We start from the raw sequence: 6133 nt of genomic DNA, 5'->3' as shown, positions 1-6133 counted from the left end.
ATAACAAAGTCCTATCAGCCCTATTTATACGGCAGGAGGTTCCTATGACTGCGCGTCGAAGAGCCACCTCTGAACCAATAGGATGTGAGTAACTCTAGCGAGGTCCTGAGTTGAGGACGGCCCGCGTGGGTCACGTGACCTCCCCTGGTCCCTGCCCACTCCCCGCAAACTTTGGCAACTTTCTAACCGTGATGACGAGTGCAACGTTTTAATTAGATCCATTCTTTTGAGGACGTGGACACAGACGAGATCCGAAACCCGTGTGCGTTTTTTTTTTGGTCCCAGGCTTCATATTGGGGGTCTAGCCGTATCTGAGGTGTCACATTGCAGGGGTTTGTAGACTAGTGCTGCTAGTCCTGTGGTCAGGGTAGGTCAGGCTGATCGGTGGCACACGGAAGATGCGCGCTTTTACGCAGCGCTTTGGAGAGAATGCGGGAGTTCTGAGGCGCGCGCGGAGCAGATGCGGTGCAGCAAGGACATGTGGCGCAGACCGGACACGCACGCGCGGCGTTTTTTTTGCTCGTTTTCGTTAAGGTCGATTATGCCTGATTACGTTTAGCGATCTATATGTTAACTTTTGGCACTATTGTAATACCTAATTTAGCGTGTTTTCAGTATCCTCTGTCCCCAGACCCTCACAGCTTCATATCAAATGCTTCTTCTTGTGCAAATATCTTTGTACTGTAATTCCTGGGGAACCCCCAGTTCACATTTTTCTTAACTTTCATTTCCTAATACACTTAAGCTTTTCCCCTGGCTCAGGTGTGTTTTGAGCTGATTAAAAAAGTAAATTCTCCAGGAGGTCACCGAGCACTGGACTGGGGTTACTACTTCACCTATAGGTTTAGGTCATACAGCTAAAGAGGTGTGCTTTAAACACTAAAGGCAGGTGAAAGAGATCCAGTTTCAGCTCTGAGTCTCAGCACAGCTCCAAGCAGGCCACAGGACCAGACATGTCCACCGCTAAGCTCCACCAGTGACACTCTGTGCAATGTGGAGCTGTAGGAACTCACAATAAGCATTTGCCTGGGTTACTACTCAACTTTCCATTTGCATCTACAATATCATTGACCAATCAGTGATATACAAATCCAAAGTAACAGGTTTAAAAATCTATGTCTGCTAAAGACAGCTTTATTTCTTATCACAAAATTTCACGTGAACTACATTTCCAGGCCTTTGTTCATTTATGTACAGCTGCACATGCACATTCATTTTCAACACATTAGGTGACCCTTAAATAAATGTCCCTATAAAAACCACCTTTATCGTTTTCACATGAGATGACGTTGCATGATCGAGTGTCATATGCACTACATAGATTGCATACCTTTCACGGTTCACTGACTTGTTAAAGAAGACATATTCAGTTTTCACTGTTCTCTATTTATGGCCTAAATCATGTAGGGAAAAAGTATCCCCTGCAGTTATTATGCACTAACACTAACACCATGTCTACTGTTAAGCTGCTGTAATGAACTACAGAGTACTGTAAAAACCCTCCAGCTGTTTCATTGGTTAATTGTATGGGAAGGTTCATGGACTAGGCATTTCTAACTACCTTACTAACCCAGCATGTGCAGGACACACACACACACACACACATACAAAGGAACTTTCCAACTTTCTCTGGGCTATTCTTGAAATCAGATGAAGTTGCAGCTGACATTAGCTGTGCATAATTTTATTTTTAAAATTGCAAACAAACATTTCTCATGTATGTATTTTCATATATTTGTATTTTATCTTTCTCAGTGTCCCCAGATCGTTAACTCTTAATGATCTATCACTTGCATAGCAATAAATTACTTAGCAGTAAAGTGCTAGAGTAGCAATACACCACTGGATATTTTTTGTTATATACAGACATCTATTTAAGTCTATATGTAGTACATTTCTAGGCTTGCAATGAGAAACAAGCTTTATCAAAATGGCGTCTGCTGCTATTCTTTTTTCACAGGATTTTTCAGAGGTATGCCAGTAAAATATTAGTCACTGCTGGAATATCCAGACAACTGTGCTGAACTCGAAGCAAGGAAAGCATTGAAGAGGAGGAGCATGTAAAAGGAAATGTGTTTCAAAGATGGCCAAGGAGCTGAGCTATGCAACATGTTCTACAAAAATCTGCACTCAGGAGGAACTGCATCTATATAACTCTGGAGTCAGACATGAACAACCTTCAGATAGCTGCCTTCAGTAATTAGGTTACTTAACCACAACAAGGGTGTGAATGGAAAGATCTCTGATGCACTAAATTAGTAATTTAGCACAATTTCCAATAAACAGTATTAAAAATGAATACTGGCTTATGAAGATTTATTTGAGCCATCAAGAAGCACAAAGCCAAAGTATAATTAAAATATCAAATTAAGTAAGGAACAACTCAAAAGAAAACATATAGCTCTGGAAAAAAATAAGAGACCACTGCCCAATCTCCAGAAAACCTCTGGAATGTCATCAAGAGGAAGATGGATGGTCACAAACCATCAAGCAAAGCTGAGCTGTTTGCTTTTTTGAGAGTGGTATAAAGTTCCCCAACAGCAATGTGAAAAACTGGTGGAGAGCATGGAGCCAAAACACATGCAAATCGGGGTTATTCCACCAAATACTCATTTCTTAATGTTGTTTAGCCAAAGCATTAACACAATTTGTTTACAAATTATTTGCATGTTGTTTTATTTGAGTTATTAAAGCTCTGCAAATACCACATGATCTTGGGTTATTTTGATGTGTTGTCATTTCCTTTGAATATACACTCTAAATAACAATAGTTATATTTTGAATTTAGGAGAAATATTGTCAACAGTTCACAAAAAATGAAACAAAACTGTTCATCTCACCAATACATGAACCTGTAAGAAATAAACATAAAAAACTGAATATTTTGCAGTGGTTTTCCAGAGCTGTATATTATATACATATTATATATATATATATATTATGCAATATGTGAATGCTGAAGTTAGAGTTTGTATTCATTTAGGAGCAAAGTATGACCAAAAATGTAATAATTGCTTTGTTATAACTGTAATTAATAGCTTGGTTTGATATTATAGTTTGAATTAAATATGCCAACAATTCATAAAAAACAGTGGAAATCATGTTCATGTTTTAGAGATGCCACTGGGATACACTCGAGCTGGGATACTCAGTGCTCTCACTGGGTGTGTTGGCCACTCTATCTGATAATTGTGATGCTGATAGTCATTTGTAGCTTAAGTTGTTGAGGCTCTGGGTTGTTGATTTGAAGGTTGGAGCTGAAGCCCAAGCACTGCCAAGCTGCCACAGTTGGGCCCCTGAGCAAGGCCCTTAATACTGTCTGCTCCAGGAGCACTGCATCACAGCTGACCCTGCACCCTGGCCCCTCAACTTCCAAAGCTGGGATATATGAAAAAGAATTTCACTGTACTACAATGTATATGTGATAAAAATAAAGGCTTTTTCTTCTAACTGTATCTAATAGATATAGCCACATTGAATAGTAAAGTCTGATTATATAGATGCTTTATTAATGCACTCACTGTAAAGTATTATCATTTCGTTGTAATACATGATCAGTTCTCAGGGACTTGTATGGCAGATGCTCAGATAAACAGAAGGTGTAAGTGTGTAAGTGTTGATATGATGAAGTTTTATGTAAGAAAATATTTATTTCACATCTTATGGAATGAATTTTCAGTGTCAGTGCTTTGTAACAGTCAAGATCAACGTCAAAATCTCCTGCTTTCAGGTCAGCACACTAAAGGGTACCTGCACCTAATTAGGTAAAGGAGAACGTTACATTTGCATATAATCTGATCTGTTCAAGTGGAAAACAGAGACACTGACTTCTATATTGACTTAAAAAATGTTTTTTAAATCAATAAATTCAAGGGTTTTGGTTCAGTGCATTCACATTATTAATTTGAAATGTACTATTTAATTTAGTTCAATTCAATTTATTTGTATAGCACTTTTAATAATAATGGTCATTGTCTCAAAGCAGCTTTAGAGAAGTATAGAAACATTAAAAAAAATTAAAGTTTAAAGTTAAGTTACTATTTATCCCTAATGGGCAGGCCTGAGGTAACAGGGTCAAGGAAAAACTCCCTGAGATGATTTGAGGAAGAAACCTTGAGAGGAACCATAGTAAATAATGTAAATGAAAATAATGTCCTTTCTACAACAGCAACCAAGAGCTCTTGAGAAACTAATAGGTCAGTATAGTTTCTGAGTTCATTATAGACTTAACATTAATTCCTTTTTGCTGAAAGCTGACTGATGCAACAGCAGATCAGAGACGGCATCTCCAAGTGGTTCTATCCACAGCAGTCCCCTGGGTCACAGGCTGTCCATGTGGATCTATCCCCAGCAGCAGTGAGCACCACCAAGCGATAAGACTCCAATCAGGGGTAGAGCATCTGGATGGATCAGGCAGGTCTGGAAAGAAGAAGTGGTCACACTGGGATCTCAGAACACTGGGAGCTCAGGAGTGGGGATATTTATTATTTATTAAGTCTGTAATAATTTAAAGTTGGGCTGCCCTGTGGTGTAACAAGGGGGAACTGCTGCTACTCTGACCTAGCTACTGTCTGAAGCCATGACCTAGGATAATAATGTAGATGAAAGGCAAATGTGGCAAATAATGTCTCCAATTGAAGCACCATTTTAAATCTGCAAAAGAGAAATTTACAAAATCTCTTCTCAGAGTTTTCTTCTGCAGAAAACCTTCTCAGTGTCATAGTTTCAATATTGTTATCTCTTCAGCTGTGCATCAGATTTTTCAGGCATTTTGCATTGCTTTTTTGCTTTATGGTCTTCAAAGTGTGAGTGTTTTTCCAGGGCTGCATGTTGCTGTGTTCCAGATGTGCTTGACTCTGCTTACATGTGGGGATCAACCTCATGCTGTACCCTGGTAAAACGTTTCTGATTTCTCTGCCACACTCACAGGCAGACAGTAAGAAGGACATGCAGATGGCGTCAGGGTTTATGTACATTACACTTGTCAACCAGTTCCTACAGAAACACTGCTGGAATATCATACAAGTGTTAGCTTCACAACAAGCTTCTAATGCAGTCACATACACATGGTATGACCGCAAGACAAATACACTCTCCGGGAAAAAAGGTTTCTTCGACAGCTCTTTCCTAACACTTTAGGGTACTAGACAGAAGCACTTTTTCTAAGATAACATTATAAAATGCTTTTTTTCAGCCTTGAGTAATCGTTTGAATAATTACACAAGAAACAATCAGCCAAGCAGCAAATGTAATGATATTAAACTCAGATCAACAGATAATAATACACACAAATACAGTTAAATATCTTGTTTTAAATTGCAATAATATTCTTAAATTGCAATAATATTTGTAAAATATTTTTCCCGCAAGAGCAAATTAATATAGCTGTGTTTATTGTGTTAATAATTTATTAAACCATGGTCAGTAAACTTGGTGTATTAAAGGTATGTTTTGGGGAAAATAAGTTGATAAAGTACTACGGTAATTGTTAAAGACTAATCGGAAACAATGTAGAGCTACAGTAACCCTGTGTGATGTGGTGTGTCCTTGTGTACATGTCACAAGATGCATCGTGTTTATGGAGTCAGTTAATAAACTTCATTTCTTGTGCCATAACGTGACTTCAGTGAGTCCTTCAATAAAATGACTCTTCCTCAGCTCCAAAATTCACAGTGTACACAGGTATGTTTGAATACAAGTGGCTGGGACACCATTCAGGGTACCAAACAGGACACCATTATACACACATTCACACCTCGGGGCAATGTACTCTGTCCAGTCCACATACTTGCGAGTTGTTTGGAGTTAGAAGGAAACCAGATAACGTAGAGGAAATCCACATGGACATGGGGAAAACATGCAAAACTCAACATAGACTACTTACTAACTACTTACAATGGATCTTTGAGGTAGTAACGAAAAAAAAGGTTATATACTTTAGATACTTAGTAGGTAGAATAAATCTGACATTGTATGTATATGCATTTGTGTGTCCTGCACTATTTATTAATTTTTTTGCTGGATAAACTCCCCAAAAAGATGCAGTTTCAATTGAATATTATTTATACTGCTACATTAGCTACATCAAAGATACACAAGCTATGCTGTTTCTTGCAGGGTGTGGAAAATGTAA

This window comes from Hemibagrus wyckioides, linkage group LG24 (assembly GCF_019097595.1).
Source record: "Hemibagrus wyckioides isolate EC202008001 linkage group LG24, SWU_Hwy_1.0, whole genome shotgun sequence".
NCBI lineage: Eukaryota > Metazoa > Chordata > Actinopteri > Siluriformes > Bagridae > Hemibagrus > Hemibagrus wyckioides.
The sequence above is the reverse complement of the archived record's forward strand: the minus strand, read 5'-3'. Positions refer to the sequence as shown.